Genomic DNA, 24,917 nt, shown 5'->3' on the forward strand with positions numbered 1-24,917 from the left:
TGTTACTTTAATCTTTCTTTTGTTTAGACAGAAAGCAGCTACTGTAATACATCTGAGCAGGACTTTATTCCAGCTAAAGTGGGCCAGGTGAAGTGGCTTTCTCTCTAGACATCAGTATGGCTGAAATAACATGCTAACGTTTATTGTTGTAATTAAGACCCCATCAATGAAATTGTTAACTATTGGACCTTTAAGGCTTAAAATTGTAAAAATTAAGACATTTCAAGACTTTAAAAACTACAAGAAAATCGACATGCTTCAGCAAATTAATTCATAAAGTTTAATAATCATTGAAAAATTATTCACTGACTATTATGATCACAAAAAATGTCAGACTCATTTTTTAATCACACACACACACACTCTCTCTCACTCACACACACACAGTCACACACAGTCACACACACACACACACACCAACACACTTTCACACACACACACACACACACACACACACACACACACACACACACACACACACACACACACACACACACACACACACACACACACACACTTTCACACACTCGCACACACTCGCACACACAGTCACACACACACTTTCACACACTCGCGCACACACACACATTTTCACACACTCGCGCACACACACTTGCATGTTAAATGTTTTTTTTTAAATATTCAATTTACCCACTGCATATTTGTATAATTCAGATAATAATAACTATAATAATAATAGTTATTAATAATAACCTCATTGATAATTAATAATAATAACCAATACACTATAAAGAAAATGGCCAAATTGAAGCCACTTCATAACACTACACAATTTAGTGAATATTTAATTTACTGTAAATGTATAGCATTATGCCTTTATGGGGTTTCTTTGTCTTCAAGGAAAAAGCCTGTGACATGACATATAAAGTTGATTCTGATTGGTCCTCTTCTGTGCATTCGAAGTGCTGATTGGCTCACGCAGATAGAACCTTATAGAGCCAAGTTAGAGTTCGATTTTGTAGATAGAACCTTTTTGTTTTTTCAATAAAAAGTCCCACAATGGACACAATTTAAAAAAACACATCACATAATGTAAATAAGTTGTCACAGAATAAGAATATGTGAATAACTCAATTTTGACAAAAATGTCAGATAGAACCTTATAATTCCAAGGGGACGAAATATATTTCCTACAAATACATTTTTTTAATATACCTTGTATTTTTTAAAAACATATATTTTGCCCTGCATATATTTCAGTCCAAGAAAATACATTCACAATGTAACATTTGAATAAAATCTTTATTTGCTGTCCAAAATGTGAACATATCACACATCTGAATAAATTAGCTTTTTTTTTTTTCAAGCAGTCTCAGTTCCCCCAGCTTGGAATTCACTGCAATACCCAAAGCTCCTCTGGATACATTGGGAAATCTCTTCTTGACTGCCACTGTAAGAGACAAAAATCACAGATATATATTTAGTTCATGCACCCAAAAATGAAAATTCTGTCAATAACTACTCACACTCATTACTTCTAACCCTGTTGAGACTCTCGTTCATCTTCTAAACACAACTGAAGATATTTTAATAACATTTGAGAGATTTCTGTCCCTCCATTGCTGCGTATTTTGCCACTGCCTATGTTCTATGAGAAGCTCAACTTCCATATGAATGAATTGAAAGTGCTCGCTCTGCTCCGCGTGAAGCGCGCCAGTGCCAGTGGACACCCGGCCGTCATTAACATAGGCAGTGGCTCACTTCACTTTTGGATTTTTGTTTCAGAAAACTTTTTTTCTGTTTTCTTGGTTTTTATTTATATTGTATAAATGTAACACTTGAATTTTTTTAATTCCATTTTTTGCCACACAGATGCATTAAATAAAACTACTGACATCCGCTCAATTCATATGGATTAGTTTTACGATTTCTTTAGGAACTTTTTGAAGCGTCATAGTGGTAGTTGCGCAGCTGTCAAAGGAGGGACAGAAATATCTCAGATTTTATATCAAAAAGATATTAATTTCTGTTTCGAAGATGAACGAAAGTCTTACAGAAATGATTACAATTTTTGGGCGAACTAACCCTTTAACTGACATTTTCTAGTAAATTTTCCTTTCACCAACTCTGCGTCCGAAATCAAATACTTCTCTACTATATAGTATATGAAAAACAATACGCCAACAGAGAAGTATGTCCGAATTCATAGTATTTTTAAAATAGTAGGCAAAAAGTATCCTCATGACCTACTACTTATGCAGAGATTCTGAAGTGTGCATACGATGGACACTTTACTATCCCATGAGGCTACGGGAGGGGATTTATGACTGGCAGTGAAGCTACGTAAATTACACTGGTAAGTCACGTGACAGCAACAACATGGTTGATTTAGTAATGTCCGAAATTCATTCATATAGAACATACTTTTTTAATGGTTGCGATGTAAATTCAAATACAAATGTATCTACTCAAACAGTATGTGATTTTGGACGCACTGCAAGTCTTGATTTACCAAATATGGCTCCCATGGTTTCCTTGTCAAGGGCACTTCTTCTCTCTGTACTACCGTCAGTTTTACTCTTTCCCCCTACAAAAGACAATACATGATACATGAACATTTGAATAGGATACAGAGGGCATGCACAATTGTCTTCTGACTAGTTTTAGATCTCCAAATATTTTTGTTCACCTCAACAGTGGAAGTAAAGAAAAATAACTACAGGTATGCTGAATTTGAAAGATATTTTTATGGGCAAGTTAGATGTAGATGCCTTTTTTAAACTTCTCAGATTAATATCTTTGAAACGGTCTACCTTTCAAATTGCTCTGGATCAGAACCTCTAGTGGGAAGGCGGCCATTAAAAGAACACGGACCATTGAAGTGGCTGTTTGGGCCTGCAGAGCAGAAGTCCATCGATGCTGTAGGATTGTTATGCCCGTGCCATGTGCTAACTCCACCTGTGGTTGTGATCACATAAACAAGTTTTAAAAGATTTAATTTGAAAATAATGTATATTGTAAATCTCTTTTTAAGTTTTTATTCAGCCATTTCACCCATTGCAGAAATGCTTAACAAATCTTTATGTACACACCTAAATCCTCAGCAAAAAGTACTTACATAATTAGCATCACTGGAACACTAAAAAAATAAAATTGAAATAAAACAAAAATGAAAGTCAACAATGTTATTACAGACAGACTGTTGCTGGTAAACTATAAAGAAAAGAAGGAAGTGCTTAACTACAAACCTTTACACACTTTATTAAGAATTAACAAAGCAATTACTCGTAACTGCACCATGTATTTTGGCAAGGCAAAAACAAAGTACTTACTTTACTAGCAGACAGAGAAGCATTGGATGTAGAACATATTTTGCTGTTATGCTGAGGAAAATAAGTCACACAAACATGAGAAAACACAAAGGTGAGTAAATGATGAGATATATCAATTTTAGGTGAACTATTGTTTATCTACCACAGTCATGTTCAAATAACGATGCTATGATTAATGTTCCTGACTTGACAAGTATATTTGAAATGTAAAAAATAAGATAAAAACAATAGTTAAAATGCATAACTTACATCAAGGACATCTGCATTTGATTGCACAGGCTAAAATGAATATGGTAAATGGATATGTTAGCAATAGTACTGGACAATTGTTTACAATATACGTTTATCTAATGATCTATGTAACTGGCACTTCTAGCAGGATAATTATACCACAAAATGCCGAGATTTAATATACAGTATAGTAGTTTGCATGTAGCCGTGGTATGAAGTACAACTTGTTCTGTTGTAATTTCTTTATAATTATTTTAATTTCATGGTTTATTATAAATGTTTAAAAAATCGATTAGAAATGTCATTATTTCAATAGTTATGCTTAGTATGTGACATAATAGCATGTGGCACAGACATTACATAAAAAGTAGCTAATACTTACTTTAGGAGCATGTGAGAGGGGAACATGAGATGGAGTCTTTGAAATCTGTAAAAGAGAAATTCATGTATTAGAAACAAGTCAACACTGTAAATCAGAAAAACATTTACATAGCAGACTGTTTCTTGTTCAGATTCAGTGTACAAGTACAATCAGGACCGTCCCAAGCGTAGCGTGAGGTGGGGTGGTGTCGGGCAGTGCAAGTTAGTATTAGCACCCCTCTCAATCCCCCACCCCGTTCGTTCGTGATCACGGCCCTGAGTACAATGTACAAGTACATATGTTTTAAAAAAAAAAATATATATATATATATCATATGTTAATAGATATGAAAATGTGTAAAATGTACATCATGAACATCTGCAACAGATTCCACAAGCTATTGTAAACTGCACCAAAAACAACAACAACAATAATGATAATGACAAACAAATTAATTAATTAGATTTAAATCTTACGTCAGGGACATCTGCAATTGATTTCATGGGCTGAAATAAGAAGGCAGAAATATTACTAATGAGCAACTCTAAAGGTCTTAAAAAGTTTTAAAAGGCAAGAAAATGTGGAGCATTGTAAAATAAATTAAGGCATAACTGTGCTTTACATTATGTAAACAATTCTTCTAACCTCTTGGAGTAAGTGCTTCGTAGCCAGAAGGAGAGGTGGGATTTCTGTGAACGTAAAATTAAATGTGAATATATTTTGAAAAATACTGTAGAAAGACCAAACTGTAAGCACACACACACACACACACACACACACACACACACACACACACACACACACACACACACACACACACACACACACACACACACACACACACACATATATAGTGTACTGGTCAGAAATTTGGAAACATTACTATTTTTAATGTTACTTTTTCTAATGATATCTATTTTTTTTTCAGGATTCATTGATTAAAAAGAACAAAGTTAAAAAGAACAGCATTTATTTAAAATAGAAATATTTTCTAACAAAATTTAACACTTTTTATCAATTTAATTTATCCTTAAATTGATAAAAAGTGTAACTGTTAAATTGATACAAAGTGATAGTAAAGATTTATATTGTTAGAAACGTTTTCTATTTTGAATAAATGCTGTTCTTTTCAACTTTATATCCATCAATGAATCCTGAAAAAGTATCACAGATTATAAGAAATATTATGCAGCTCAACAGGTTTTCAACATTGATAATAATCATAAATGTTTGTTGAGCATCAAATCATATAAGAATGATTTCTGAAGGATCATGTGACACTGAAGACTTTATGGATCATTAAGGATTAATGATGCTGAAAATTCAGCTTTGTTTACAGGAATAAATTATGTTTTAAGTATATTTAAATAGAAAACCATTATTTCAAATTGTAATAATATTTCACAATATTACTGTTTTTTTCTGTATTTTGATCAAAATGCCGGATTGATAATATATTACACACACACATATATATATATATATTTATACAGTACAGTACTTAACGTAGACTAACCATGTTCCGTACAGCAACGATGTTCCGTACAGATGACCTTTTCCCGCCGATTGCTGAATAAATACTTCCAGGTTATAAATAAACTATATATGTGTGTGTACCTCATTTATCCCTCTTTCATCCCTGACCAAGAAAGAGAATCACCCGCCGTTTGTTCCAGAGAGATTTCAGTAAGTTTGCTAGGTGCGCCCACTGCGCCTGCTAATGGAGGGTAGGCAAGCTGCAGCCCAGATATTAGCTTTAGGTGGGGAGACAATTACAGCGGTAAAAATGTATATTTCTAATGGATTAATGTTTCTCACAGTAATATAATCCTCATGAATTGTTTATTAAGCTATCACAAATCATGAAATATATTACCTTTGGTTGAATAACTGCTTTTAAATGGGAATTTTTAAACGTAAATTCCGGACAATGGCCACTTGGCGCAACTCTCGCACTGAGACAGGCAGCAGAGACGCAGCACGTCTGTCAACACAGACTGCGGGCAATTATGATTATTATATTTATAATATTTTAACATTTAAAATAGTCATTCTTTAATAAATCAACAATTATATATATATATATATATATATGTGGATTTATTAAAGTGACTATTTTAAATGTTAAAATATAAATATAACGTTAATATTTTAACATTTCAAATGGTCATTCTTTAATAAATCAACAATATTTAATATAAGGTTATAACTTACATGTTACTGTTAACTGTTGTATTACTATAACGTTAACTGAATTGATTGTGATGTTATTTCATAGCCAACTTTCCATAAAATCGAATGTTTATGATACTGTTAAAACAATGATAGGATCTTCACACGTTAATGTTATTTAATAAAATGTCATACATCAAATGATTGTTTAGAAATTATTTTTATTCACAGTTTTAACAAACAGTTTTATTTCAAAGGAAAATAAGAAAAGAAAATCAGAATGTCAGGCAGAAAAAAGCAGTATACTTTAGTAGTGCTCGAAAAGGCAGTTCAGGAAGTGATAGCAGGAGCTAGTTTGAGGCAGACCTCTAAAAAGTATGCCATCCCACACACCACCCTGCAGGACTACAAAAAAAAAAAATACAGTCTGAACCCTCATCCTAATTCGGCCCTGACAACTGCAGAAGAAGATGCTCTCATCTCATTTATTTTCTGGATGGCAGACCACGGCTTCCCAGTCACAAGATCTGTGGTGAAAGTGCTGGCTATTGGCATTATTAAAGAGAGTGGCAGAGGGGACAGTACCACTGTCAATCTGGAGAAGGGGCCAAGTGACGTCTGGTGGTCCAGATTTGAGGCCCGCCATCCAGAACTCACCTCCCGCACAGCCGACTCCCTTGACAGGGCAAGAGTCCATGGAGCTACTCCAGAGGCCATTGAAGGGTTCTTCAAATTATACGAGGCCTTATATGTTCGCCACAGTTTAGAGGACAAACCCCATCTTGTCTTCAACTGTGACGAAACTGGCTTTGGGGACAAGCCAAGGTCCAGGGAGAAGGTGTTGTGCCAGACTGGGAGGAAGCATGTGTACCAGCAGCAGCAGACCACCAGGGAGCACATCACAGTGCACTGCTGCGTGAGTGCAGCCGGGGACAGCATCCCTCCCTTCATCATCTACCCCGGCTGCCTCCCAAGCAACGCATACAGGCTGGATGGGCCCCCCAACGCTCTCTATGGCATCCAAGAAAAGGGGTACATGGACTCTGAGCTGTTTCTCAAATGGCTCAGGCATTTTGTGCAGTATGCTCCGGAGGAAAGGCCAATCATTCTTATTATGGATCAACACGAGACGCATGTGTCAAGAGACGTAATACTGTACTGTAGGGAAAATAAGATTGAGATCCTCTGCCTCCCTGCTAGGGTTGGGTACCGAAACTCGGTGCCAATAGGGAACCGGTGCCGACGTAAACGGTAGTAACCAGACCGAATAAGAACGAAAATTTCGGTGCCTGATTTCGGTGCCTAACTTCATTAGGCACACACGCACACACACAAGGTCTCTCGCTCTCTCTCTCTCCGCCGTGCGTGTGCTACACAGTTTGGAGCACAGTTTCTTCTGTCTCGCATGCGCGCTCTTTCTCGCAAGGTTTGGCTGCATTTCACGTGTAAAATTACGTGTCAGAACGCCCTCTGGGTGTGCAGATAGTCTGAATCCCATATAGAATCAAGCCAATTCATTGGCTGATGGCGCGGGCGCCGCATCGACGCACTTACGTCGTCATACTATGTTGGCGCGCGCGCGCCATCTGCTCCTCAGATTTCTTTGCCGAAAAAGGAAGCTGGTCGGCAGCGCGAGGAGCTTGGCAGCGTCTCGTTCCCTATTGAGAGATATGTTAGACCAGTAACCAGAGATGTTCTCTTTCATAGGTTCACTCAACGCTGCGTAGCTAAGTAGGCTGCTGTATCACGTGCCGTTTGAACTGACGCGCTACAGCGATCTGTCACATTTCAAAGAGCCAAAACGTTATTTATTGTGTGAATCTCGTGAAAATATTGACAGAATCTGACAGCTGTGGATTTGTTCCATATCAAAAGTAACCTTCTCTGTCTTGTCAGTGTCCTCTTTGTCCGCGATTTTTCTGTGTGAAAAGGGTCATTTGCGTGAGTCTCACGGTCAATGCGTGAGAGTTGGCAGCTCTGCCTGCTAGTAATCTCTATTAATCTCCAGTATTATTACATTGTTTGATACAATATTGTTTCATTTGATATTATGTAAATATGAATTTTTATTTTATATTGGTTTTATTATTACCATATGTTACTTGTATTTATATTGTTTAAAGATTTAAGTTAATATTGTGTCCAGTTTGGCCCTGTAAATTAAAGGGTATTATTTTTTGATAAAGTGTGTGCGGTTTCATTTTCTTAAGTACCGATTTAAGAACCGTTTAAGCACCGGAACCGTTTAAAAAATACCGAGTAGGTACTGGAATCGGATAAAACCCAAACGATACCCAACCCTACTCCCTGCCCACACCACACACATTCTACAGCCCCTAGACATTGCGGTGTTTAACCCCCTTAAGGCTGGTTTTTCCACCATGGCGTCCCGGATGGGTCTAGTGCGAGGGGATCTGGTGGTGGGGAAAAAGCAGTTTTCTTCCCTGCTAAAAGCAGTCTACCCCACTGCTGTCACTGCACTAAACATAAAGGCTGGGTTCCGGAAGGCAGGCATCTTCCCTCTGTCCAGGGGGGCTGTGGACACAACCCAGGTAATTTTAACATTAATACAATGATAATTTATCCTCTAAGGTACTTGCATTTTTTTGTGGTGTGCTAATGAGTATTAAATATGCTGTATTGCCTTAGGTGGTGAGAGTGCTCCCATCTGTTGATGCCAGGCCATCCAGCACTTCCGTCACTACCTCAGCCACGCCATCCATCACTCCATCAGCCACGCCACCCATCACTCTCGTCACTCCATCCATCGCTCCCGTCACTCCCTCAGACACACCTGCCACTCTCACACACACATACGATCCCACTACTGACACACATACATCAAACACTCCCACCACCACTCCAACACCTTGCCCCACCTGCAAAAGGGGGGTTGAAAAAAATTACCTGGTAGCAGCGGGGGTGATTCCAGAAAGTCTCGCAAATGTCCTGATGACCCCAGCCTTGGACAGGAGGGACAAGGTGAGGCGTCGCCTTCCGCTGCCAGCCCGCGTCATCACGAGTGACGAGTATGTTCGTCTGCTGGAGCAGAAAGAAGCTGAGGAGAAAGAGAAGGAAGAAAAGAAGAGAAAGCGCAAAGAAGATATGGCAAAGAAGAGGGAGGAAAAGGCCAAAGCGCAGGAGGCCAAAAGGCAGAAAAAACAAACACCACCTCCCATTGAGGAAGATGGGGAACACTGCGCTGTATGCAGAAGGGTGGTCCACCTGGGTCAGGAGATGGGGCCATTGATGAATGGGTGCAGTGTGACCTTTGTCGTCTCTGGTTCCACATTGAGTGCGCTGAGGTGGAGGAAGTGACAGATGCTGAGTGGCTTTGCCATAAATGTTGTTTGTCCACATAACCTAACACACACACACATAATGTAAATAGTTTTAAGTAGTGCACACACACACACACACACACACACACAATTAACACATCCTACTGCTGATTTACTGACAATTTCTAATTTTACAATCAGTTTTAGTGTTTAATTTAAATGGTGCACACACACACACACACACACACACACACACACACACGTTACAACACTCACACACACACACAATATCCTTATCATTTTATCAGTTCACGGTTGCCCATTAATTGGTTACTTTCAGTTATTAAACGTTTTAAACAAATGCAAATTGTTTACCCTCCTTCTTGTTCTTCAGAAATATATGATCAAGTTGTTTTATAACGTTTCACATGGTTCAGGCTTAATTCACGTGCCATAAATCATGACTAACCATCGCGTGGTGATCTAGCTTATTAGGCAGTAGGCAAATTAACTTAAAGGCACACTGTGGAACTTTTCAACCTTTATAATATATTACCAAAACCCATTGAGATGGTACATCGACTTACAATAGGTTGAATGACACGTCTGCCGTAGCCTGAAGGTGTCTGTATCGCTTTTCCTAGCACTATGTAACTTCGGGTTTCGGGTAGGAACCCGAGCACAAAAAGAACTACAAAATTCAACCGCTTTACGGCATACGTCACTTCCCCCACCACCCACAACTTCCTCAGATTCTGACGTGAGTGCTCAACTCGCGTTTGATACTGTCTATGGTTTGATTGCCGTCTGTATGTTTTCGTCATGGCCGAACCAACAGCTACAATGAAGAAGGCAAAGGTTTTGTCAGAGGACACTAAAAAGAAAAGAAAAAGGCATAGTGACAAATGAAAAGCCAGGACGAGGATCACCATTGGTCCAGCGTTCGCTCGCTGGCGTGAGCTACAGGAGGAGGAGGAGGGGTGCCCGACCGATGCTGACGCTTGCCTGCACACAAATGCCGTTTCCAAGGTGACCCAGATAAATCCTATAAGTAGTGTAGTATTTTCTGGTATTCCGGCCACAGCCGATGGTGTTATGAGGAGGAGGGGTGTAATAAAATGCCCACAGCCCATTGTTCATTTCTACACACAAACACAGCCCGCCACAGTGCAGGGCTGGCACAAATAAAGTCGACTCATGTCAAATGTACATTAAATGTAGTGAACGTGCCCACGACTCAGTGCCCACAAACACTACACACAACATGTCCCACGGTTTCTGTAAAACGAAACCAACACACATAAGTTACAGTCAGCTCAGGCCGACGGTGTTTTTAGTGCAGTAAATGTGCCCGGCCCGCCATCCCGCGCCCACATTCACTCACAGACATGTTAGCACTAAGCCCCACGGGGCTCGCCCCGCTCGCTCTCTCTCAGCAGACTGCTATAAGGGAATCGAGCGCGGCCAGGCTGCCCGCCTCAAACACTGCAAGCACACACAAACACAATCTAAAGACACGGGAGGCTGACCCACTGTCTATGGGCTGACCGGTTGACTGTTTGTTGACTTTTGCGACACTGCTGCGGAGCTTGTGGCCTCTAGGGACGCTAGACGTGAAAGTTACAGGTCGAGCGCCACTAGTGGCCAAAAGTTCCGCGGTGTGCCTTTAAGTTTTAACAAAAAGAAAAATGTACTCACCTTTCTTATAGATTTCAATAATATCCTCTTCTTTTAAAATAAATAAACAGCTCACAAATGATCATTTTAACGTCAAATTTTGCAGTTGAAATCTGAAATGCGCTCTGTACGGAACACCGTTGGCCGCCTGTACGGAACACCGTTAGCGTCTGTGAACATCCAAACCCAGGCGGAGGAGGGACTTAACCCCACTTTTCTCAAATACTATTGGTCCAAAAGACATCAATCAAAGAATAGATCCTCCAATAGGAATTTCCCCTGAGAATGAGCACTCACACAAGCTTGTATGTCTCTCAGCAACAGAGGAGTGGCCATTGGCGTGCGGTGAAAGGTGAAAAGTGTACGGAACATGGTTAGTCTACGTTACTTTCAAGTATTTCATTTTTCAGCCTCTCATTTTCTTTATTTAGACTCATGTTCTCTTCTCTCAGCTGATTTATCACACGCTGTAACAGTTAGATGTTCAATTTTTTTTTCATTCCACACCTTTAGATCATTTGGTAGTAGGTCTGTGAGCTGTCCATTAAAAATACATAATTGACTGTAAACAAGTACATTTATATGTATTTATAATTATGTTATATATATATACACATACAGTTCTAGCAAACACTCACCTTTTTCTTAGCTGCTGGTTCCTCTCTCACCTGTGCGGCCTCTAGGAGTTTCATTAGCCGCGTTTCCACTGCCGGGCCAGGGCCAGGGCCGGGCCGTGCTAGTGCGTGCCAGGGCCAGTCGCGTTTCCACTGTCACTTCCGGGGCTTGATCGGGGCTTACTCGGGGCCAACGGCCAGGATTTCTGGCCCGTCGAATACCTTGGGCCAAAGCGGGCCAGCTCGGGCTAGAGGAGTGGTTACGAACAGAGGCGGGGATTACCTGAGTCGAGAGACAGCGCCGATGGATTCTGTCAGCATTAAAGACTTTTAAAATAATTTAACTCACTTTCATGTTTTAATGCCTTCTGTTTGTGATCCGATGTGGATTCTGATCACCGTATAAGGTAGACATATTTATACGCGATGCAAAAGACTATGCGCGCTAACCGCGTTTACTATGGTATACCATAGTAAACGCTTGAATACGCATAGTAAAAAAACATGGTGAACGCTTGAAGAAGTCAGACCAATCATAAAGGCTATCACAATCATGTTTTTATTCTGTTTTATTCAGTAGCCTACATAGTAGTCTCTTTATACCGGACAATCTACTTTTTTTCGGGAGCTTCCTGTTTCTCTGACTGAAAATATATCTGTAGCTACTGGGAGTCGAGACTGTGCTAACGCTCCCCAGGTCGTATTTTTGGTGGCATATAACATTATTTGTAGAAATTATCATTCTTTCTAAATGTGATATATGTCCTGTAACTACCAAATAAACAGAAACAGCCTCGACTGAATAATGTAAGTGTGTCCTCTTTCTTTTGTGAAATAGACCTAACGGTAATTATTATTTCTGTGTGACTAATGTGGAATTTTGACATACATTAATTCATTATGATCAATGTATCACTTTTTTATTGTAAACCTGTGGTAAAACATCGATGCTTGGGTTTTAAAATTTCAAGTAAACAACAAAAATGCCAGCGAACGGCCGCTTTTATCATGTTTGTTTTGCGATGCACGCTGTTTCCAGTGATTTCTTTCTGATTAGTTTTCTGATAAAACTTCCATTTGTTGGTGAAATGATGGGTTAGTGTGACGTTGTTCCAGAGAGGCGTGTTGCGGGCGTGTTTTAGTGACGCGCTGTGGAGCTTCTGGCCCGACAGTGGAAACGCAGGCCCGGTGCTACTGGCCCGAGTCTATTAGCCCGGAACGGCCCGTTTAAAGCCCTGGCCTAGCACTGGCCCGACAGTGGAAACGCGGCTATTGTGGGTCTAGTCTTTCTCTTGAGAATGACTGGCTTGGGTAGCTGTTCTTCAAGCTCCTTGAGCTGTATTTGCAACGTTCTCTCCCTTTCTGAGGAGATAGAATAATGCTGAGATAAAGGCTAACGTTAATGATTGTAGCACGTCACACGGTCCTGATGATGTTAATTACATAAAAAAAACAAATTGAATAATTTACTGACGTCTTGTTAAGCGTATCCAGAATAATAAAGCATGATATAAGAGTATAGGATAATAAAAATAGGAAACTTTACCTGCTATCTTGACGATGGAGGCCTCATAAACCGCCCACCCACCTTTCGGCTCTTTGACGCCTTGGCGCCACTCCACCAAGTAAACTTCCCTTTCTTCCATACCCGCTGAGTATTCATCCTCATCAAATCCTCTTATTTGTTCAGTAGGCAGAATAGAGAATTTTCCATCCTCCACCCACTTAATTAACGCAAACATAATCGGCTCGTTTCTTACCGTCTCCAATTTTCGGGTGCAGCGGTGACACGGTCATATTATTCGCGCCTCAGGCTGGCAACGGTTTTTTTTAATGACGTCATAAAGCTGCTTTTTTAAATTATCTAAATTGTTGAATTTTTTTGTATTTGCACTTACATAAAAATGTTTTAGGATTCTTTTAAATGTTGTTTTTTACCTTTAAAATCTAATTATGCAGTTTTATTATAACATCACTAAGGCATTGCGCTGCGTATGCATTGCGCACGCGCAGACAGTAAGCGCATTGACGGACGGATTCCAGACGATCCATTTTTTTACTTCCCTGGAAAACTATTTGGTAAGCATAGATGTCACAATAAATAACATTCTAACTTTATTACAAATGTTTAACGTTAACCCTTTGGATTGTATGATTAATCCTCAATGTTGTTCTTTATTTTGTCATCTTAATTTCATCAGTAGGTCACATATGATTTGCTGTGACGTACACAGACACAATGAGCGAGCCTCGACAAAGGATTTCGTATAAACGTTATCTTACTGATGCTGAAGAGGAAATTCCTCCAAGAACCATACGAAGATGGGCACAAAAAAAAAGGTGTGTTGAAAACAGTATCTCCCACTGCTAGGTCGATTAACTGCAACCAAACCAAATGCCCTTAAATTTCCCCAATCAGCCGTTCTGGCGGGTGTACTTTTGTTTCTGCCTATGGTGCGAACGGCTCCCAAATTAATCACTCGAAGTTGGCTCTTTTGATCAGGGGATTTAGGCCCTGTCCTAAATGTACCCTAAGCACTCGTGGTCTTCCTACGAGTTCGCACTTTCGTGACTTATAGCGCGAGAATGTCCGATTTCTCTGCATATTCTTGATTCAGTATAATATAGGTGTATGGTGTGAAATGTATTAATCACTTTTTTAAATTTATTTACTGTATACATATTTTTATTTTTCAGAATGAAGGCAGCAGAAGACCTTGAGAATGTTATCAATGAATGTCATAAGGTATGGTTCTGGTAATTTGCACAGTTTACATTTGATACATCCCTTTAATTAATTAAAGGTATGGTTCACCCAAAAATGCAAATGTACTGTTGTTCCAAACGTGTAGTTTCTTTGTTCTGTTGAACACAAAATAAGCTATTTTGAAGAATGTCAGTAACCAAACAGTTTCTGTTCTCTGTTGACTTACACAGCATTTTTGTTTTATACTATGGAAGTCAATGGGGTCCATCTACTGTTTGGTTACCTGCATTCTTCAAAATAGCTTCTTTTGTGTTCAACAGGAAAGAAAATCTTACAGGTTTAGAACAACTTGAGGGTGAGTAAAGGATTACAGAACTTTCACTATCCTTTTTAATTAATTGCTCCTTTATAGCAAGTAACAAATACTATCTTATTTGTCTGTTTTCAAGGTTTGTGTCAAAATACACAAAACAATACACTCCCTTGATTGTGAATAATTCTAAAAAGATGTGATGCTGAGCAGTAAAAAAGAAAGTTTTTACTAAGAAAAAAAAATTGCCACTTTTTATTTATTGCAGAAAGGATAATGGAGAGAAGACAGGAAATTACAGGGCAGAAGAGTATAAATGTGGATTGGGAAAGGACCGATCTGAAACTTAAACTTAAACTCCAGGCTACATCTCTTCGAAGAGTATTAATGTGATGTTAACAGGACCCATAATTCTCTCTTCTTTTTTTTTAGCCGTTCCCAGACACCATCCCAGAAGACATCCAGCTAACTACTCCTGAAGAAGAGTGCACTTCCAGTCCTGTTCAGATAGAGGATCCAGTGGATTCAGGTCAAACTAAAGAGCAAACCCAACTACTTCTTTTGGCACTTAAGCTTAAACACAATTTGACCAATGACTGTCTTGAGGATGTCATGAAAATTCTAAATGTTGTTGGTGGTAATGATTCGGTATGCAGGACAAAATATTCATTTTACAAAGCTTTCGATTATACCAAAGACATTATGAAAATCTGTTATGTGTGTGACCAGTGCAATAAAATAATGTCAGCTGAACTGGACCATGTTCATTGTGTTCAATGCAACATTACTTATGACAAAGCCAGCAGGTTCACCAATAATTTTTTCATATACCTCTCCTTGGAAGATCAAATAAAACATCTTTTGAAAATTCCAGGAATTACAGACGAATTGGTACAAAGGCAAACAGAAACATCAACATCTGTCAGTGATATTTGTGATGGTTTTTTGTATCAGAAAGCTTTAAGTGGTTCAGATACGCCCCTTCAAACCCTTACCTTGACATTTAGCTGTGATGGTGTGCCAGTTTTTAAAAAGTCCCCTTGTAGTATTTGGCCCCTTTTATGCACCATTAATGAGTTGCCGTTGAAAATGAGACCGGATAATGTACTCTTTTGTGGACTGTGGTTTGGGGATGAGAAGCCTAATATGAGAACATTCTTAAATCCTTTTGTAGAGGAATGTGTAAAACTAGAGGACAACGGTTTCACATGGGAATAGGACAAAGGTGTTTCTATCACTACAAAAGTAATCCCTCTAGTTCTGATGAGTGACTCAGTTGCCAGACCTCTAATACAGAATGTCAAACAGTTTAATGGTGAATATGGCTGGTCCTATTGCCTTCACAAAGGAAAATGGGTTGAAAAGGGCAGAGGATCTACTCGTGCATATCCTTTTCAGAAAGACCTCCAGCTTCGCAATCAGGAACAGACATGAATTTGTAGAAGCTGCGTTAGAGTCAGGACAGCCTGTTATGGGTGTCAAAGGACCAAGTGCATTGTGTCGGCTTCCCAGTTTTGATGTAATTGAAGGGTCTGTGCCAGACTACATGCATTCAGTACTTCTGGGTGTTGCACGAACTGTAACAGGGCTGTGGTTAAACAGTGAAAACCATGAAAAACACTGGTATATAGGTAGGTCTACAAAAGTGATAGACGAGTTGCTTTTAAAGATTAAACCACCATGTAATGTACCTCGTGTGCCAAGATCAGTCACATTGAGGAAATTCTGGAAAGCCCACGAGTGGTACATGTGGCTCTTTTATTATAGCTTACCTGTACTAAAAGGTGTCTTGCCAGAACCACTACTGAATCACTGGTCAAAACTAGTTAAGGGTGTATCACTTCTGTTGGGTGAAAATATAATCAGAGACCAGATTACGGAGTCTGAGGCACTTCTAACAGATTTTGTGAAAGACATGGAGGTATACTATGGGGAAGCCAATATGTCTTATAATGTCCATCTTTGCCTCCATTTACCAAGAAGTGTAGTTAACTGGGGGCCTTTGTGGGCTCACTCTGCCTTTGTATTTGAGTCTTATAATGCTAAACTACTCGACATGATCAAAAGCACTCAAGGGGTTGCACTGCAGATTGTCAAAACTTTTTGGTTACAAAAGGCTTTACCTTTTTATGGTCAGACTATCCTAAAAGATGCCTCAAATGAATGCAAGGAGATCTTTGAAACTCTGACAAGACCAAAACGGTTGAAACATGTAACTCGCACACATGATGTCACTGCACTCGGTCGTCCTAAAGTGCGATTACTTAGGAGAGATGACTATATGGCACTGAGTCGTTATGGGGTACAAAAAGGCAGGGTAAAGTACTTTCAACGAATCATTACAAATGACGAGGTGGTTCACTCAGAAGATTACAGCCGTGTATCTAAACGCAATTCATTCACTGTTGTGTTGAATGACGAAGATCAAAACTTTTTTAGAATTGAAAGATTCTTGATTTGTCAAAGTGAAAATGAGGAGAGGTGTTATGCCATTGGCAGATTCTATGAACAAGCAAAGCATAGTCTCTGTGCCTCAAATCCAAGTTACTTTGAACCAGTGTCAAAAAATCTTGGACATCTTACAGCTATTCCTGCTTCAGCTATCAAATGCAAATGTCTGATCATTCACACTGAAAAACTCAAAGTTGATTACATTTTTAGAAATATGAATCAGTCTGAATTCCTTAAATGAGACGTCAAATGAAGCTAAGAAGAGTGGCCTAAGTTGTTTTATTCAATTTGATCTTTAGTGTCAGTGTACAATGTTTTTTATAATGTAATAAGTGTATATTTATCTTTTAAAATTTGACGATGAATTAATGGCAAAAAGCTATGTGTACATTACTAAAGCAATGCAAAATATTATGCTATGTGGTATATTTTGCAAAATGATTTAAAAACAATTTATGTAAATAATTGTAGCTTTTTCAGTTTATTTTGTAATGCTTATGTTGATATAACACAGACATCTTACCGCTATTCCTGCTTAAGCTATCAAGCAAATGTCTGATCATTCACACTGAAAAGCTCAAAAGTTGATTACATTTTTATAAATATTAAAAATGATTTAAAAACAATTTATGTAAATAATTGTAACTTTTTCAGTTTATTTTGTTATGCTTATGTTTAAATAACACTTACATGTCATTATCATTAAAAAACACGTAATTAATTGAATATTTAATGGCAAGAAGTCAAATGTACATTTCAAAGCAGTGTTTTATATTGTGCATTGTTTTTGCTCTGTTTATAGGCTACTGATGATTTTAATACTGTCACGGCTTGGCAGATGAAACACTTATTCAGACGATAAGATTTAATGTAACAACGTGTTAACAGAAACATCACGTTCACAAAAACAATAACCGACCCGGGAGAGAACTGAACGGGAGAATATATACACAGGGTACTATATACACAGGTAAACGAGAGAATATATATACAGGTAAACGAGGGAACTAACTAGACACAGGTGGATGAAGGTTAACTAATCAGGGATAGAACAAGAACAGGTGCAGACAAGACAGAGCATAGTGACATGCCCGGATATAATGGATACTTTTGCTATCCATCCACATTCTACTGTAAGGTTGGAAATGTATTTTCTTGACCCTGAAATACATTTTGAAATATATTTTGGTAAATGAAGGATGAAAATAAATATATTTTAGATTTCAAAAAATTTTTTTTTTTAATTTCACAGTTACAACATATATTTAAAATATATTTTGGCCAGAAAAAATATATTTTTTTTACCGTATGTCTCTTTTACACGCCTGGTGTGGCGACAGGTTTGGGTAAATAAAGGCCGGTGTTCCGGAAAATTCTGTTCCCCTGTTTCCCCTTCAGCGCGCATGCGCAACAGCAAGACGAAAATCATGATCTCACGTCATTATTCCGCGCAAGCTCCTAGCCATATTGTGCAATTGTGCATCGCGGTGTTTTTACTTATTCTCCATCACAGTAATGTACATTTTACTCTGTTTGTTAGATAATCTGCAATTGCATACAGGTTTTAAAGCATAGAATGTATATTTTCAGATGTTTATGGCTCAATCGGATGTAGATAACGTTACACTTGCTAATTCTAGTTATACGTTCTTTTTATTATTATTTTTATTACTGCGTGTGTGTCGGTTTGCTGTAGACATAAATAAACTATATTGCACTGCACAAATAAGTAATCTGTGTTGTTATTCTCATTTACGTTATTTTATGATATTCGTCTACTTGAAGGCCCAGAAAAAGTGGTTCTGTATAGTACATTTTCAGTATTTATAACACACTGTAGTGATGCTGGTGATGTATTTAAGTGGCATCTTCATGTGTAAACACTGTCATCCATCGATCAGTCTCTTACACTGAACACACAGGGGGAACCGTTTTACCTGCTGGCCCAGAAAAAGTGGTTCCCCCCCTGCAATATTACATTTTTAAGGAATTCATAACACACTGTAGTGATGCTGGTGATGTATTTAAGTGGCATCTTCATGTGTAAACACTGTCATGCATCGATCAGTCTCTTACACTGAGTGGATCCCACCATATTATATTCCCGCCAGATTTCTTTTTACCCATCCCCCACCTATGCACATTTGACTTTATAACACAAACGCGCACTTTTATTGATTCTCATTATTGCTTATCACAAATAACAAACATATGATTTATAATCTCTCGTGGTATGCACAGTGCACGGTACACGCATGCGCTACTGGTTATCGGCTTATAGCATAATAATAAAACAAGGATTTTATTTTAGTTCTTGCGTTTGAATGAGGAAGCATTTATGAGGTAAGTTTTGCTGTGTGATTTTTTTTTTGGTGCTGTATTTAGTATATTAAATACTATGATGCATTTTTTGTCATGATTAATAACATTACTGCCATTATTTTATAGTAAATCATAGTGATTGTTTCCTACTACTTATTATAGTGATAATTATAGTGATTGTTTCCTTTACTTATTATTCCGATTGTGTAGCTCATTTAAATAGTTCTACATTACAAGAAGTCTAAACACATGCTTTGTAAGTGGCATTTATATGAATTAGATTTTTTATTTTTTTTATTAATCTAAATTAAGTGTAAAACTCTTTTTTTTTCAGACAATGTATCATATCGTAATCTTTGAAACAACAAATGAAGTCGAGGTTGTCCCCCAAAATTGGGTAAGGGACAATATTTGTATGTGGCCTCCATACAAATATGAAGATAGAGTTAAAGCCATAAAATCAATGGTAAAGCCAGGACCATCTTGGACTCCCTTCAAAATCCGGATTATTTTTACTAGAGGTACATATATCCATAGCTTCCATGGGTCAGATTTACTAACAGGTTGCACCAGCATTACCCTCTTTTGGTCTCAGGATTTATTAAAGACACTAAAAAGGCGTGAACAGTTATTTTTGCAGCTGACATTGTTGCATAAGCGTTTGTAAGAGTTCCCTTTCAGACTCATGCAGAATCATTCAGATTAATTTAAATGAATCATGCAAGGCGATTTACTAAGGTTGATGCTAGTCAATTTATTGGTATTTGCACCATTATTTACCTCCCCCAAAAAGGAGATTGAGCCTATTTAGTAAATTTGGCCCTAAGATTCTTTTCTCATTTATTAATTTATTCTCTATTTAATGTATTTTTTAGTTTGCTTCACAGAAACTTTGTTGTTTATCTATTCAGAAACATATGAAGAAGCTCGCCAAAAACTACCAGAGGCAGAAATAAACACAGACCTTACAGATGTGGACTCGCCCCCCGTGAGAAGAAAAAGACACATGTAAATACAGGACATACAGAGCAGAGTATGGCTGCTGAATGAGGAGAATAAATTGAATAATCTGTTTTTTTTTTGTTTTTTCATCAGTAAAAGGGCACGTTTTTTCGATGATAGTGAAACTGAGGATGAGGCAAACTTTCCACTTCCAGCAGCGCCAGAAGTGCAAATCAACCCCATCAGGAAATGTAAGATTGGCCAATTTGTGCAACAGTTATAGTTCTATTAATTTGTTTAATTAACACTAGGGCTGTCAGTTAAACGCGTTATTAACGGCGTTAATTTTTTTTATCGCGAGTTTAGCAGTCTTTTTGGCCTAGCAAACCTTGTAGTTTTTTTCACATGCTTTTGCAACAGGACGCGGCATGCGTTTTGTTGCTTCGTCGACCAAAGCGCAAGCGGATCTAGCTAGACCGGAAACAAAACAACAGTAACGCCACACACACTTGTTTAGGCTTGCGAGCCGGCCAAATAGTAGATTAACGTTAAGTTTTGAGTGGATGACGAGCGCGAGACGCCGAAATGGATGCCAATAAGATTCTGAATGTAAAGTTTACTTTTAAAAAGTTGCCAAATGGTCCCATTGATGAGACCAAAGTGATCTGTGTGTTTTGTCGTTGTGAACTGAGCTATCATCATCGCAGCACGTCCAGTCTGAAACACCACTTGATGATGGCCAAGCACACACACACACACACACACACACACACACACAAAGCTGATGCGAATTCTCCGCACCCTCATCAATATCAGGACCTCGTCAGTATTTCTTTCACCCTTTTATTGATGGACAGTGTTACTTTGAGAGATTATTTGCTCCAAGTGAGAATGTTAGTGTGAAATTGAACACAGTATATGCCAATGTTGTTTTCAATAAAAAATATTTGCACAAAGCAAGCCGATCCACTTTTTCAGGTTGATAAGAGCATTAAAATGAGAAAAAATAATGGGACAAAAAGAAATCAAGAGACATTTAGAATAGATAAAAATGTGCGATTAATCGCGAGTTAACTATGACATTATTCGCGATTAAATATTTTAAGCGTTTGACAGAACTAACACATTTGTTTTTTTGTGGATTAATTTAAGGAATACTATCATCAGTTCTGGAAATACACTTTACACAGTGTTTTCAAATACACAGTATTTGAAAACACAGGGCATACGAGTTACAGAGTAGATATGCTTGCCACTGCAGACAAATAAAACATCAATTTGATATCAGTTAGACCTAAACTTGCCTCAAAGCTCCTCAACACTGACCTCTCCAATTTCTCCCAATTTTTTCCTGTTCAGGTACCAGCAGAGGAGGGAATTACTCCCAACCACTAGCCAGAGAGGAGGCAGACACTATGAATTGTGAGTATTTGAAAACACAGGGCATACGAGTTACAGAGTAGATATGCTTGCCACCGCACATAGATATATACACTAGATGTCGCCTTGGCTAAGGCAGTTCATTGGAACGAATGCGTCAATAGAGCCGCCATCATGGAACAGGGGAGCCCCTCTTTAATGCATAAACGTCAATGTAGGCAAAGGTCTAACGGAAATAAAATCACCATAAATTGCCATGAATGCGATTGTCTAGTTTTTTGGTTCGTTCCAATGGTCAGACATGTATTTATCATGGAGTCCAGAGAAAATTATTATTATTATTATTATTTTTTTTTTTTTAAACATTCTTCCTAGTTCAGATTTCGTTCGTGTGAACATCCATACGCAGCACAAAAGTCAGAAAATCCATGAATTCGAAGTACAGGCGGAGATAGCAGCGTTACCTAGCTACTTCCTATGACAAGACCCCTGTTCCAAGATGGCGGCGGTTTTGACGCATGCTTAGAACCCCAAGGCGACATCTAATGTATATATCTATGGCCACCGCAAACAAATATAACATCAATTTGATATCAGTTAGACCTAAACTTGCCTCAAAGCTCCTCAACACTGACCTCTCCAATTTTTCCCAATTTTTTTTCTGTTCAGCTACCAGCAGAGGAGGGAATTACTCCCAACCACTAGCCAGAGAGGAGGCAGACACTATGAATTGTGAGTATTTGAAAACACAGGACATGTAATAGTCCAGTCATTTTATGAAAAAAGTAGGACAAATTGCAACAGAAGCAAACCTAACTGATTTTGTATCCTCAATATGTCCTAGGTAAGGAGAAAAAAAAAAGGGGTGGTGGTGCTCGCTTTCGGGTTAAGCTTTCCGCGACTGCGCAACTGGGTTATAGGTTGCTGGGTTGAAATTGTATATGGTGTGTGTATTGTGTAAATATAATGCATTTAATACAAGATCTGGCAACTGGTCAACATTAGACAAACATATTGATCCTATTATTCATAAAGGAGTTTGGACCATGCAAATTACGGGAGTTTCCCGGGAGAAATAACAAATCGGGAGGGGTCCTGGAGATAGGGCAAAAAAAAGGGAGAAAAACGGGAGTGTTGACAGGTGTGACATATTGAGGATATGAAATCAGTTGAGTTTGCTTCAGTTGCAATTTGTCCTAGGTTGACCTCCATTTTGGCTTAAAATGACTGGACTATAATGTTTTTTAGCTTAAAATATGTTTATATCTTTGTGTTTTGTGTTAATATCCAATGTTAGCCAAATTCAGGGGTGACACTATATTTTTGGCCTGTTTTGATGCCATCAGGGCGCCAAAAACAAATCCGCAGTAACCAAAGGAGGACATCAACACCTGTGAAACGGACATCAGTAACCCGTAAATTTACAATATAACTTTTTCTTCCCATTTAACCCATACCCATATTTTACCCATATAACATGTGCTAAAAGCTACTGCTAAACTTTGGCCTTTCCCACTAATTATCCTTTACAGCAAGGAATCGCACCCCACAATTTAGGCAAGGAGAGGCAGAAGTCTTTAGTTGTAAGTATATACTGTGTCAGTTCACTAGCACGGCATTCAAATCTTACAGGTTTACCCATGTATCCAAAATACTGTTACACAATAAACTATTTAAGTTCTAAAACTGACTGTGTTTAACTCCTTAACCATTAGTTACCTTTTAAACCAAATTATGTACAAACAAATCTGCAGAGCCATAGAGTAAAAATAAGATTTTTACTTCCTTCTACTGTCATTTAACATGTTCAAACTAAGATCTTGTTGTGTTCCCCTTTTTAGCACCATCCCACACTGGTTTCAGTGAAGGTAGGTACTGACTTTTTTTTTTTACACAGTGATATGCATTTTTTACTTTAATAGCTTTTTCTTTTTTCTAGCTTGGATACGCAAAATTCTTGCAAACCAAGAAATGATTAAAGAACAGATGGGCACATTGGTTAAATTGGTCTACGACCTCAAAAAATTATCAACTACAGAAGACAGCCCAACATTAAACACAGACTGTTTTCCACTGTCCAGTTTCCAACAACTTCAAGTCATTTGAGGGGCAGCTGCAGCAGGAAGTAGGTACAGTACAGTAGGTAGTCAACCACATGTTTAAACCATATCCGTACTCAGTAGCGGTTTAAGGCACGGGCGAACCGGGCACAGGTGTTGATGTCCTCCTTTGGTTACTGCGGATTTTTTCATATCACATGGGGGGCGGCACGAGCAGTTAAAAAAAATCCTCTGCGCCGCGAAGGTTTTCTATTTTCTATCATTTCAATTCAATTATTGGCAATGGCGCCCCTGCTTGCTGAGAAGGTGCCGTGCACAGAAGCTATGTCAAGGGGGTCTGATTGGAGGTAGCTCACCAAGGGGCCGTTCACATATCGCGTCTTTTGCGCGCTCGAGGTCGTTATTTCAAATGTAGGTGCACGGGAAGCGCGCTCATTATTGAAGCGACGCGCTCATTTTTTCCAGGAGCAGCGAGATGAACATTTTTAATCTTTTCAGTATGGGGGTGCACCCAAACACGTGGGTGTTTTTCTCTTCTCCGTAAATAAATCTTGTAGCAGAGCTACAGCAAGCGTTTTTCTGTGGTGGAAATCCATTAGCTACTAAAACTTCTTTGTCGTTGTGGAGAGCGCAGAGCATGGTTGTATAGCAACGACAGAAAATCGGACCGAATTTTACTATTAATAATAAAAAATAAGCTACTGTGCATTATAAATGTCAGGAATTTATCTTTATTGAACCATTCTTTTTATAAAGATGATTTAAAGGCTGAAATATGTGAGGTCTATATAAATATGTGTAAATATGTGACCCCCTCGAAGGGGGTCTCGCCCAGGGTGTAATTCAATGTAGAACCGCCACTGTCCGTACTGGCTGGGCTGGTTCGACATGGAATGGTTAAGCAACAAGAAAGGTTTGGCCTGGTGAAGAAACTGCAATTGTATGCTTTCACTCACACTAACTGATTTGCTGAAATTAAAATGTGGATGGTGATCGTTAGCACTAACCAATGAGATTGCTGGTTGCGAACAAGTTCCTCTTACTGCTGAAAGAACTGAAATGAATGAAAATTAGCCCATGATTTACTCACCCTCAAGTCACCCTAGGTGTATATGA

At 38.6% G+C, this 24,917-nt stretch overlaps 3 long non-coding RNA genes across 3 annotated transcripts; 2 read left to right on the forward strand and 1 right to left on the reverse strand.

Annotated features, from left to right (window-relative positions):
• Positions 1–1,324: 1,324 nt before the first annotated feature.
• On the reverse strand, positions 1,325–2,874 carry LOC130070782 (uncharacterized). Its single transcript, XR_008803925.1, has 3 exons — positions 2,775–2,874; positions 2,474–2,548; positions 1,325–1,411 (listed from the first exon to the last, which is right to left on the reverse strand). It is a non-coding gene; the product is annotated as an uncharacterized LOC130070782 (long non-coding RNA).
• A 16,970-nt stretch (positions 2,875–19,844) lies between these two features.
• LOC130070788 (uncharacterized) lies at positions 19,845–20,608 on the forward strand. Its single transcript, XR_008803926.1, has 3 exons — positions 19,845–19,940; positions 20,331–20,427; positions 20,515–20,608. It is a non-coding gene; the product is annotated as an uncharacterized LOC130070788 (long non-coding RNA).
• A 1,817-nt stretch (positions 20,609–22,425) lies between these two features.
• LOC130071074 (uncharacterized) lies at positions 22,426–23,324 on the forward strand. Its single transcript, XR_008803959.1, has 3 exons — positions 22,426–22,473; positions 23,088–23,156; positions 23,274–23,324. It is a non-coding gene; the product is annotated as an uncharacterized LOC130071074 (long non-coding RNA).
• The last annotated feature ends 1,593 nt before the right edge of the window (positions 23,325–24,917 follow it).

This window comes from Rhinichthys klamathensis, unplaced genomic scaffold (assembly GCF_029890125.1).
Source record: "Rhinichthys klamathensis goyatoka isolate OS25496 unplaced genomic scaffold, OSU_Roscu_1.1 h1tg000018l_1, whole genome shotgun sequence".
In the NCBI taxonomy this organism is placed as follows: Eukaryota; Metazoa; Chordata; class Actinopteri; order Cypriniformes; family Leuciscidae; genus Rhinichthys; species Rhinichthys klamathensis.